The sequence below is a fragment of the Moschus berezovskii genome, chromosome 3 (assembly GCF_049115385.1).
Source record: "Moschus berezovskii isolate FMDL1 chromosome 3, NW_MosBer_1.0, whole genome shotgun sequence".
Classification (NCBI taxonomy): Eukaryota; Metazoa; Chordata; class Mammalia; order Artiodactyla; family Moschidae; genus Moschus; species Moschus berezovskii.
Window position 1 is genome coordinate 104,713,749 of NC_142462.1, and position 13,465 is coordinate 104,727,213.

The following is a 13,465-nucleotide window of genomic DNA, read 5'->3' on the forward strand; positions in this document are numbered from 1 at the left end:
AAGACAGGGAGGTGGGAGGGGGGTTCAGGAGGGGGAACTTATGTAAACCCGGGGCGAATTCATGTCAATATATGGCAAAACCAACCAAAATAATATTGTAAAATAATTTGCTTCCAATAAAAAATAAATTAATTACAAAAAAAAAAGAAAAGAAGACATACACACAGCCAACAGAAATATAAAAAGATGCTCAGCATCACTAACCATCAGGGAAATGCAAATACACAATGAGATGTCACCTGACACCTGTTAGAATAGCTGTTATAAAAAACACACACACGCATACAAACAAGTGTTGGCAAGGATGTGAAGAAACTGAAACCCTGGAGCACTGTTGGTAGGAATGTACAATGCTACATCTGGTATGGAAGACAGGACAGAGGCTCCCTAAAATATTAAAAATAGAACTACCATATGATCCAGCAATTACACATCTGGATATTTATCCAAAACACCTGAAATTAGGATGTCAAAGAGATATCAACACTTTGACATCCTAATTTCAGATGTTTTGGATAAATATCCAGATAGGTAATTGCTGGATCATATGGTAGTTCTATTTTTAATATTTTAGGGAGCCTCTGTCCTGTCTTCCATACCAGATGTAGCATTGTACATTCCTACCAACAGTGCTCCAGGGTTTCAGCTATTCTCTACCTTCACTTTTTTTTTTAACCAAAATGAAGAAGATAGATGATCTTCACGTGGACAAGAGGTTATCACAGGTGCTCCCACATCTTGAAACAAGACCAAATTTCACAGTGGAAGCAAAGAAAATAGAAATACAGAGTTCCTTTTTTCTTTTACATTCTTTCTTTTTAAATTGAGCAATCTCTAAAGTATTACAAGTTTGTAACTCCTTGTGATGAACAAGGAAGGATCATTTTAAACTGGCCGCTGCACAGATTAAGGGCATCACTTCTAGAGTAACTGCACCTCTCTTTCTCCTGGTCAAGAAATCATCAAATTTCAAATGAGAAAGAAAGTAGAAGACTAACTTCACTTTTATTACATTTCAAACTTAGCAGCACCATAGTTTGAACCTGGGCAGTCTGACTCCGAACTTAGACACTGTTTATTACCAGGAACAACCCCCAGAGAAAACTTCTAAAAGTAGGATTCAGAGTAAAAGGAGATGCCAATGGATCTTGCTTTCTAGATTCAGAACATTTTCCAATATGAAAAGTGTTAAAAGTATAATTATAGTTATATAAAATAAAACATGACTTTTGTATTTATAATAAAAATATTAGCAAAATAAAAGGGTTGCCTGGATGACTTAATCAAAGAGCATATTCACGTGAAATATATAGCTGAGATGAAACTATTTCCCCACACTCATCAGAATAAAGCACAACTGCCAGTGTCACTGTGTTCAGCTCTGATCTTGTCAATTTTAAAAATGTGGTATATTAAAATTAGTTCCACATCCCTAGGGTTGGTTCACAGAACAATGTTTTTCCTTGTCCCTATCCAACTTTCTGAGCTACATGTGACAGCAAAATATCAAAGAATTCAGTAACTTAAAGGAAAAAGGTGCATGGAGGGAGGCAGGATGTAAAATTCAAATTTTCCTAATTTGGGGCAAACAGATTTTGTACATATCCAAGGCACTGAGACCAAACAATCCAATTTATCCTTCACAGTTCTCAGTCGCTCAGTCGTGTCCAACTCTGCGACCCCATGGACTGTAGCCCACCAGGCTCCTCTGTCCATGGAATTCTCCAAGCAAGAATACTGGAGTGGGTTGCCATTCTCTTCTCCAGGGAATCTTTCCAACTGAGGGATCAAACTCTGGTCTCCTGCATTGCAGGCAGATTCTTTACCATCTGAGCCACCAGGGAAAACAAAATTTATCTTCAATCACATTAATTATTCCGGATCACTACTAAGAAACTAAACTTTGGATTCTATATTTGTTTGATATAAAAGATTTATAGACAGTTGCAAAGAAGAAGGAAAAAAAAAACCAAAATTCTCAGATACAGGCAGAAAAAAGGTGGGGGGGCGGTATTGTTGACTGGCAGCAGAAATCTCCAATGACCTATGTCAGCAAAAGCTTTCATATCTTCAAGGAATCTTATTCACAACCCCTTCCTTTACATAATTTTATGTTTCAACAATCTCTTTCCTGACACTACCAAAAAACCTTTTTCTTTCACATTTTCCTAGCAATCCACTTGTCCTTAACTTTTCAGCCACATCTTGGAAAACAGTTGCTCAGCTCAGGCTAGCAACACAGGCACGCCCTCTTGTGGCACAAAAGGAAATTGCCTGTTTACACTGGCACTCGCGCCCAAGAAATTATTTCTGAATTTTACAGCACTGGAACACATACCTCATGGTCTGCATTTTACAGATGAGGAAAACAGCCTAACTGAGGTCAAGAAACTTACTTCATCAAGGTATGTCAAGCAGTAGGACATTTAAAGCAGGATCTGACCACGTATTATTGAAAGATAAGTCAGAAGCAATGGGTAAAACCTAATTTTAAGTTGTACTGTTTTGACGTAGATTCAAAATAACGGTTTACATAGTATTTTTGGTTTGGTGTAATATATTCATGATCATTTAAAAATTAAAGTGAATAGTGAGCAAAAATTTTCAGAAGAATTGGAGGAGTTATTTTCCAAACTATTTTTCAATATTTTCAAAAAGTATAAAAATAAGAGTATTACTTTCTGTATTTATTTGTTGGAACTTCACAGGTGGCTCAGTGGTAAAGAATCCGCCTGCCACTGCAAGAGACGCAGGAGACACAGGTTTGATCCCTGAGCTGGGAAGATCCCCTGGTGGGGGGGAAATGGCAACCCACTCCAGTATTCTCGCCTGGGAAATCCCACAGACAGAGGAGCCTGGCGGGCTACAGTCCAGGCGGTCAAAAAGAGCGGGACACGACTGAGCAACTGACCACACATGCACGTTTGTTACCAGTGCACTTCTTTCAAAAGAAGGACAAGGCAGAAAGAATCAGAATTTAAGAAATAATGAGCTGCCATCCTCATTTACATGCTAATGTCAAAGGATATGAACAAGAGTTTATGCTTTGTGTTAATGACATGTCAAAATTTTTTAAACCTGTTGATTTCTAAATACCTTTATTAGTAATTAGCAATCTTTATCATAAATTAATATGATTAAAACTACCTCCTTTACAGGGCTATTTTAAAAGTTAAATGAGCTAATACACATATAAGATGGAGCTATCTTTTCTAAAATTTACCTTTTTAATCTTCTTTACACCAAAGAAGTATAAAGAATGTACTTTATAAGTGATAAAAATGCAGAGATAAGAAGTCAAGTAGGAAAAAGTAAAAGGAATTACTAAGTTCTTAAACCTGATTGACTTTCATGTCAGAGAACGTCTCCACTCTAACTACCCTGAAGCTCTCATCAGCGATTTTACCTGTAAACACAAGTCCGACCACAGCCCGAGATGCTGCACAAGCACAGAACACCAAGACCACGCTGGTTTTCACTTTCCTTCCTACTGCTCCGTGTTGTGTTCTTCTCCCAGAACGCAGACGGGTCAAAGGACATCTTTAAAGTTCAGTCAGGTGTATGCAAGTAACTACACTCCTCTGATAAAACCTCTAGAGTGATTTCTTGGTTTCACAAACCAACAAGCAAAACAAATAAACCTCCTGCTGCTGCTAAGTCACTTCAGTCGTGTCCGACTCTGTGTGACCACATAGACGGAAGCCCACCAGGCTCCCCCGTCCCTGGGATTCTCCAGGCAAGAACACTGGAGTGGGTTGCCATTTCCTTCTCCAATGTGTGAAAGTGAAAAGTGAAAGTGAAGTCGCTCAGTCGTGTCTGACCCTTAGCGACCCCACGGACTGCAGCCCACCAGGCTCCTCCATCCATGGGATTTTCTAGGCAAGAGTACTGGAGTGGCTTGCCACTGCCTTCTCCGAATAAACCTCCTAGGTGTCTTGTATCCCCACCTCAGTGAATGGCATCACCACTTGCTGAGACGGCCATGGCCAAAGTTGAACCCAACCTTGATGCCGCTTTCTCTCCTATTCTTCAAATTCAGCCAGCCACAAAGTCACGTCACTCAGACTCACTGCATCTCTTGACCCTGTTCTCTCTTCCTTATACCCCCATGTCACAGCTTTATGGTCCCCCCAACCTGGCTAACAGTCAAGTCCTATTCATCCTGCAAATCTCGGCAGTCTACATTCCCTGCTCCAAAGCTTCCTGGAGCAATGCCTCTCTGAACGCCCCTGCCTCCTCCCCATGGAGGCTGACTGTGTATCATCAGGCCTCCACCCTCAATTCCATGTCTTTTATCCTTGCAGGTATGTCTTATCTTTGGTGTGCATGACAAATATGAGAGTCCCCTAAATCTTTGTTGAATAGAGGATCTGCTTTGAGGGGAGAAAAGAAAAAGAAAAATTTGGTTAAATAACTGGTATTTTATCTGGGAAAATGGCTGAATGAATTTTAGGCAAATGATTGGTTGTTTACAGAACAAATTTTTTCTGTTTGAATATTCCTGCCCGGAGAATCCCATGGGTAGAGGAGCCTGGTGGGCTACAGTCCACAGGGGCGCAAAGAGTCAGACATGACTGAAGCGACTCAGCACACACGCACACAGGCTGAATCACAGGCAAGATGCTCTAGAGTCATTGGCTTTTTCATTGAAATTCAGTCATTTTCTAATTTTATCTGAGGATGTAAAATTCAACGTCCCTAGAGACCCCTGGAGAAGGCAATGGCAAATCACTCCAGTACTATTGCCTAGAAAATCCCATGGATGGAGGAGTCTGGTAGGCTGCAGTCCATGGGGTCACTAAGGGTCGGACACGACTGAGCGACTTCACTTTCACTTTTTACTTTCACACAGTGGAGAAGGAAATGGCAACCCACTCCAGTGTTCTTGCCTGGAGAATCCCAGGGACGGGGGAGCCTGGTGGGCTTCCATCTATGGGGTCACACAGAGTCGGACACGACTGAAGTGACTTAGCAGCAGCGGCAGCAGAGACCCCTATTCCTCGGCTGGTGCAGACGTGGCCAGACCCTGCTCCAGGGGGTTCTTTTGGTTGCACTTTACCTCTCAACCTCAAGGGACTTCTGTGCAGATTTCCTGCTGTCTCCATGTATGTGGGGCCGGGGACAGGTGGGTGGGCACCCAAGGCCTAGAAGGGTGTGCCTCTCTGTATCTAAAGAATACAGAGGTATTAAGCTGTCATCCACTTCCTTCATGGAGAACTGAGAGGTGGAGGTTAACCTACACTTCTGAACTACTGTGCTCGAGTACAGTAGCGATCTAAGAAACTACCATCTCTTCCAGCCAGAGGGTGCTAACAGCTGTTCAGCACAAAACCAATCATTCTAAACCAATGTTCACATGAAAGTGAAATGCAGCTGCTGCTGTCACTAAACTCTGGGAAAGGCAACTGATAATGATTTGTTTCACCTTTAGAATCAAAAAAACAATTTGACACAAAAATTAATTCAACAGGTCTCACCAAGTATTCCAAAGCAACACAGCACAATGAAATCCGCAATACTGTCCTGTTTCTTGAACAGTTCTCTTAATGAGGATTTAAAAATTTGACTGGCCATCCATTTTTTAATGGTTTTATTAAGGTGTAATTTATATACCATGAAAGTAATCCATTTTAACAATACCATCAGATGAGCTTTAGTAAGTTATACATAGACAGTCACATGACTGTCAACAAAAATACTTCCATCATCCGAACAGTTCCCTTCTAACTGTTCACAGCCAACCTCTACTCCCCCACTGGCCCCAGGCAACCACTGATCTGATCTTTGATTTTTTCTTTTCTAAAAATTTCATATAAATAGCACATTGCAACATAGAGTCCTTTGTTTCTGGCTTCTGCTAACTGGCATGTTTTTGAGGTTCATTCATGTTATACTGGAGAATGAATTAGGAGTTTGTTCTTTTTTGTGGCTGAGTAATATTCCATTATACAGCCATCACACATTTTGCTTATCCATTCACCAGATGATGGATTTGGATTCTTTGTGAACTGTCTATAGTATCTTTTGGATTATCTATTGTGAATCTGCTATGAATATATGCTTGATTCTTGAATGGACACAATTTTTTTTACAGCCTTATTGGGGTGTTATTGATATACAATAAATCACACAAAAACTATATAATTTGATGAATTTCGATGTATGTATACACCCCTGAAACTATTATGCATAATCAAGATAATGAGTATATCAGTTCAGTTCAGTTCAGTTGCCCAGTCGTGTCCGACTCTCTGCGACCCCATGAATCACAGCACGCCAGGCCTCCCTGTCCATCACCAACTCCCGGAGTTCACTCAAACTCATGTCCACAGAGTCGGTGATGCCATCCAGCCATCTCATTCTCGGTCGTCCCCTTCTCCTCCCGCCCCCAACCCTTCCCAGCATCAGAGTCTTTTCCAGTGAGTCAACTCATCGCATGAGGTGGCCAAAGTATTGCAGTTTCAGCTTTAGCATCAGTCCTTCCAATGAACACCCAGGATCGATCTCCCTTAGAATGGACTGGTTGGATCTCCTTGCGGTACAAGGGACTCTCAAGAGTCTTCTCCAACACCACAGTTCAAAAGCATCAATTCTTCGGCGATCAGCTTTCTTCACAGTCCAACTCTCACATCCATACATGACCACGGGAAAAACCATAGCCTTGACTAGATGGACCTTTGTTGGCAAATTAATGTCTCTGCTTTTTAATATATTATCAAGGTTGGTCATAACTGTCCTTCCAAGGAGTAAGCGTCTTTTAATTTCCTGGCTGCAATCAGCATCTGCAGTGATTTTGGAGCCCAAAAACACAAAGTCTGACACTGTTTCCACTGTTTTTCCATCTATTTCCCATGAAGTGATGGGACCAGATGCCATGATCTTTGTTTTCTGAATGTTGAGCTTCAAGCCAACCTTTTCACTCTCCTCTTTTACTTTCATCAAGAGGCTTTTGAGTTCCTCTTCACTTTCTGCCATAAGGGTAGTGTCATCTGCATATCTGAGATTATTGATATTTCTCCCAGCAATCTTGATTCCAGCTTGTGCTTCTTCCAGCCCAGCGTTCCTCATGATGTACTCTGCATATAAGTTAAATAAGCAAGGTGACAATATACAGCCTTGATGCACTCCTTTTCCTATTTGGAACCAGTCTGTTGTTCCATGTACAGTTCTGACTGTTGCTTCCTGACCTGCATACAGGTTTCTCAAGAGGCAGGTCAGGTGGTCTGGGATTCCCATCTCTTTCAGAATGTTCCACAGTTTACTGTGATCCACACAGTCAAAGGCTTTGGCATTGTCAATGAAGCAGAAATAGATGCTTTTCTGGAACTCTCTTGCTTTCTCCATGATCCAGCGGATGTTGGCAATTTGATCTCTGGTGCCTCTGCCTTTTCTAAAACCTGCTTGAACATCTGGGAGTTCACGGTTCACATATTGCTGAAGCCTGGCTTGGAGAATTTTGAGCATGACTTTACTAGCGTGTGAGATGAGTGCAATTGTGCGGTAGTTTGAGCATTCTTTGGCATTCCCTTTCTTTGGGATTGGAATGAAGACTGATCTTTTCCAGTCCTGTGGCCACTGCACATCACCCCTAATGTTTCTTTGTGCTCCTCCCTTTGGAATCCTTTTCTCCCTCCCCCCACAAGCCATCCTCAGGCAACCATGGATCTGCTGGCACTATAGATTAGTTTCCATTTTCTAGAATTTCAATTAAATGGTGCTTTGAGGGGGGAATCTGCTTTTTTTACAGAGCATACTCATTCTGAGATTCCCCATGTCATTGTATATACGAATAGTCCACTCCTTTTCATTGTCGAGTTGCATTCCAGTGCATGGATTTATCTATTCGTCCGTTGGTGGACAGTTACATTATTTGTACTTTTTGGCAACCACAAATAAAGCTTCCATGAACACTGTATACAAGTCTTTGTCTGGACATACGCTATTATTTCTCCTGACAGCATATCTATAAGAATGGAATTGCTGGTCACATGTTAAGTGTATGTTGAACTTTTAAAGAAACTGCCAAACTGCTTTTGAACATGGTTGTGCCATTTTATATTACCACCAGCAGCATGTAAAAATTCTGACTTATCTACGTCCTTGCCAATGCATGTACTGTCAGGTTTTTTTTTTAATTTTAGTCATTATAGTGGGTATGCAGCAATATCTCATTAAGGCTTTAATTTGCATGTCCTTAGTGACTAATGATGGAGAAGGCAATGGCATCCCACTCCAGTACTCTTGCCTGGAAAATCCCATGGATGGAGGAGCCTGGAAGGCTGCAATCCATGGGGTTGCTAAGAGTCGGACACGACTGAGCGACTTCACTTTCACTTTTCACTTTCCTGCACTGGAGAAGGAAATGGCAACCCATTCCAGTGTTCTTGCCTGGAGAATCCCAGGGACAGGGGAGCCTGGTGGGCTTCCGCCTGTGGGGTCGCACAGAGTCGGACATGACTGAAGCAACTTAGCAGCAGCAGCAGTGACTAATGATGTTGAAATGCTTTTCATGTGCTTATGTGCCATTTATATATCTTTCTGGTGAAATGTCTCTTCAAATTTTTGTACATATTTAAATTGGATTGCTGTCTTTTGACTGAATTTTAAGAGTTGTTTATTTTTTTCCTACATCTGCTGTGCTTAGTTGCTCAGTTGTGTCTGACTCTTTATGACCCCATGGACAGGATCCACTGTCTCCAGGGGATCTTCCCAACCCAGGAATCGAACCAGGGTCTCCTGCATTGCTGGTGGATTCTTTACCTGCTGAGTCACCAGGGAAGCCCAAGAATACCGGAGTGGGTAGCCTATCCCATCTCTAGGGAATCTTTCCAACCCAGGAATTGAACTGAGGTTTCCTGCCATGTGGGTGGATTCTTTACCAGCTGGGCTACCAGGAAAGCCCCCCTTTCCTACACACTAGTCCTTTATCAGACTTATGTTTTGTGAATATTTTTTCCTAGTATGTGGCTTGACTTTTCATTTTCTTAAGAGTGGTATCTTCTGAAGAGCAAAACTTTAATTGTGATGAAGTCCAATTTACCGGTTTTTGTTTTATACTTCATGCTTTGTATATCCTACTGACTAAATCTTTGTCTAATCCAAGACACAAGACTTCCAGCTACATTTACTTCTTTACATGTGGGTCTATGATCCATTTTAAGTTGATTTTTGTGTATGTTGTAAGGTAAAAGTCAAGGTATATTTTACTTCATGAGGAAATCCAATTGTTACTATTTGTTGAAGAGACTGTGCTCTCCCTATAGGATTACCTTAGTACCTTTGTTGAAAAGCAACTGACCACATATATATCTTATTTCTTGATATTTTGTTCCACTGATCTATATGTTCATCCATATGTAAATACTACACTATTTTTATTACTACAGCTATATGGTAAGTTTTGAAAAGTGGCAGTGTAAGTTTTCCAACTTTCTTCTTTCTTTTTTCAACTTTCTTCGTTTTTTAAAACTATACTGACTATTCTAAATCTTCTCCATTTCTGATAGATTTTAGAATTTGTTTGTCAACTTCTATAAATACATTTCTACAAAAAGTCTGTCTGAGACTTTGGCAATGACTTTGTTGATCCTCCACATCAATTTGGAGAAGACTGCCACATTACCAATACTGAATCCTCCAACCTATAAATATAGCATATACTCCAACTTACTGAGGGATACTGCAATTTCTCTCAACAAAAGCTTGTAGTTTTAAATATGCAGGACTTACAGTTCTCTTGTTGCATTTTCGTCTTTTGGATGCTACTATGAATGGCCTTGTGTTTTCTTGGAGTATCATATAAAGAGAATCATACAATATGTGACCTTTTGTGACTTTTCTTTCACTTAGCATGTTTTCAAGGTTCACACATGTTGTAGCATGTATCGGCTCTTTGTTCATTTTTACTGCCCAACAGTATTATTCTGTTACATGGATGTACTGCATTTTATTCATCCGGTCTTCAGCTGACAGCCTTAGATTTCTAAGGATTGATGGTTCTTTTAGTAAGCTGCTTGAACTTAAGCCGTAGAATCTATCTCCCCCCATGAAGTGCAGTTTCTGATGTCTTCGCTTTGTTTTGAAAATTTGTAATTCCTGTTTTCTGACCTGGCTCCCTAGGGATCACCTGTGTGCCTGCACAGACGGTAACTGCTGCTCACGTGATGTCACCATTCATCTCGCGCTCTCTGCATCACTCACTTCACTCCAATCAATCATCTCGCCTCCTACCATTTAAACAAGCCAGACACACTCCTGCTTCAAGGTCTTAGCATCCGCTATTCCCTCTACCTAGAACACTCTTCCCCCAAATATCTACAGGGCTCTTTCTCTCGCTTTCTTTGGGTCTTTGTTCAAATAGCGCCTATCTAGTGAGGCCTTCCCTGAACACTCTGTTTACAACTGAACCCTTTCCTTGCATTTCTTTCAAAGCATCTATTACCTTCAAATAGATTGTATATTTTACTTATTTATGTTTTCATTCTGGTTTCACTAACGGAATGCTAACACCATGAAGGCAGGAAGCTTTGGCACATAGCAGGCACTCAGCAAGTACTTGATGAATCAAAGAATCATATTCTTAAAACAATGCAGATCTGTATTAATTGATCCATACACAGCCCAGAAGGTTCAAAGCTAAAAGAATGCTGATAAATGGATGACTAAGCATGTTGAGGAAGCCTTACAAATAGCTGTAAAAAGAAGAGAGGCAAAAAGCAAAGGAGAAAAGGAAAGATATAAGCATCTGAATGCAGAGTTCCAAAGAATAGCAAGGAGAGATAAGAAAGCCTTCCTCAGTGATCAATGCAAAGAAATAGAGGAAAACAACAGAATAGGAAAAACAAGAGACCTCTTCAAGAAAATTAGAGATTCCAAGGGAACATTTCATGCAAAGATGGGCGCGATAAAGGACAGAAATGGTATGGACCTAACAGAAGCAGAAGATATTAAGAAGAGGTGGCAGGAATACACAGAAGAACTGTACAAAAAAGATCTTCACGACCAAGATAGTCACGATAATGTGATCACCGACCTAGAGCCAGACATCTTGGAATGTGAAGTCAAGTGGGCCTTAGAAAGCATCACTACGAACAAAGCTAGTGGAGGTGATGGAATTCCAGTGGAGCTATTTCAAGTCTTGAAAGATGATGCTGTGAAAGTGCTGCACTCAATATGCCAGCAGATTTGGAAAACTCAGCAGTGGCCACAGGACTGGAAGAGGTCAGTCTTCATTCCAATCCCAAAGAAAGGCAATGCCAAAGAATGCTCAAACTACCGCACAATTGCACTCATCTCACACGCTAGTAAAGTCATGCTCAAATTTCTCCAAGCCAGGCTTCAGCAGTATGTAAACCGTGAACTCCCAGATGTTCAAGCAGGTTTTAGAAAAGGCAGAGGCACCAGAGATCAAATTGCCAACATCCGCTGGATCATGGAGAAAGCAAGAGAGTTTCAGAAAAACATCTATTTCTGCTTCATTGACTATGCCAAAGCCTTTGACTGTGTGGATCACAATAAACTGTGGAACATTCTGAAAGAGATGGGAATCCCAGACCACCTGACCTGCCTCTTGAGAAACCTGTATGCAGGGCAGGAAGCAACAGTCAGAACTGGACATGGAACAACAGACTGGTTCCAAATAGGAAAAGGTGTACGTCAAGGTTGTATATTGTCACCTTGCTTATTTAACTTATATGCAGAGTACATCATGAGGAACGCTGGGCTGGAAGAAGCACAAGCTGGAATCAAGATTGCCGGGAGAAATATCAATAACCTCAGATATGCAGATGATACCACCCTTATGGCAGAAAGTGAAGAGGAACTCAAAGGCCTCTTGATGAAAGTGAAAGAGGAGAGTGAAAAGGTTGGCTTGAAGCTCAACATTCAGAAAACAAAGATCATGGCATCTGGTCCCATCACTTCATGGGAAATAGATGGAAAAACAGTGGAAATAGTGTCAGACTTTGTTTTTTTGGGCTCCAAAATCACTGCAGATGCTGATTGTAGCCATGAAATTAAAAGACGCTTGCTCCTTGGAAGGAAAGTTATGACCAACCTTGATAGTATATTAAAAAGCAGAGACATTGCTTTGCCAACCAAGGTCTGTCTAGTCAAGGCAATGGTTTTTCCCGTGGTCATGTATGGATGTGAGAGTTGGACTGTGAAGAAAGCTGATCGCTGAAGAATTGATGCTTTTGAACTGTGGTGTTGGAGAAGACTCTTGAGAGTCCCTTGTAGTGCAAGGAGATCCAACCAGTCCATTCTAAAGGAGATCAATCCTGGATGTTCATTGGAGGGACTGATGCTAAAGCTGAAACTCCAATACTTTGGCCACCTCATGCGACGAGTTGACTCACTGGAAAAGACTCTGATGCTGGGAAAGGTTGGGGGCGGGAGGAGAAGGGGACGACAGAGAATGAGATGGCTGGATGGCATCACTGACTCTGTGGACATGAGTTTGAGTGTACTCCGGGAGTTGGTGATGGACAGGGAGGCCTGGCGTGCTGTGATTCGTGGGGTCGCGGAGAGTCGGACACGACTGAGCGACTGAACTGAACTGAACTGAAGCATGTTGACTATATACAGGCCAGTTCTATCTATTGGAAATATAATGTAAGCCACAAGTAAGTTATAATCGTCTAGCAGCTACATTAAAAATAAGTAAAAGAAAACAAGTGAAATTAATTTTAGTATTTTGCTCCATCCAATGTATCCAAAATATTATCATTTAAACATGTGATTCATATAAAAATTACTAACAAAATATTTTCAGTCTTTTTTTTCACACTAAGTCTTTGAACTTTGGTGTCTATTTTATGCACAGCACATCTCATGTGGGACCAGCCACATTTCAAATGTCAACAGCTCCATGTGGCCACTGGCTACCATATCGGACAGCTCAGATATAGACCAAAATTAAATAACCCTGTTATAGTAGGGAAGTATCTTGAATATTTATTCATTGTATTCACCTGAGCATTCCAAAATAAGGTCCTGGTACAACCTCATAATTTCCTCGCTCTGTCAAACAGATTCAATGGATATAACAAAAGAACTAGTAGCTTTCATTCTGAAAAATAGTTTATATCAAACTGGCTCAACTCTAAATCTCACAGAGAAATTCTGATTGGAAAGAATGAGTGTTCTTCTTTTCTAGTCTCTTTAATTAAGAAACAAAGTCAAATCCAGAGAGATTTTGTAATCTTATCTATATTATCAGAGGGGGAAAAAACACTATTTTCAAATAGAAAGAACTTATAAAATTCTATTTTCAAGAAAGAAACAAGCATTTATTTTGTTAGCCAAAATACATGTCCTACAAAAATGCAATTTTTGTACATATATAGCTGCATTTAAAAAATTCATAATAGTTCTCTTACCAATATTTTTGCATTCATAATAAAAAACTGAAATATAACATTAAGGAAAAATTTAATAAGCTCTTAAAATTTTAACATATACAGTT

At 40.6% G+C, this 13,465-nt stretch overlaps 1 long non-coding RNA gene across 18 annotated transcripts in view; it reads right to left on the reverse strand.

Annotated features, from left to right (window-relative positions):
• The window catches only part of LOC148778391 (uncharacterized), a 222,511-nt gene that overhangs the window by 154,209 nt on the left and 54,837 nt on the right, over nucleotides 1-13,465 (reverse strand). The gene's annotated exons all lie outside the window — the stretch shown is intronic.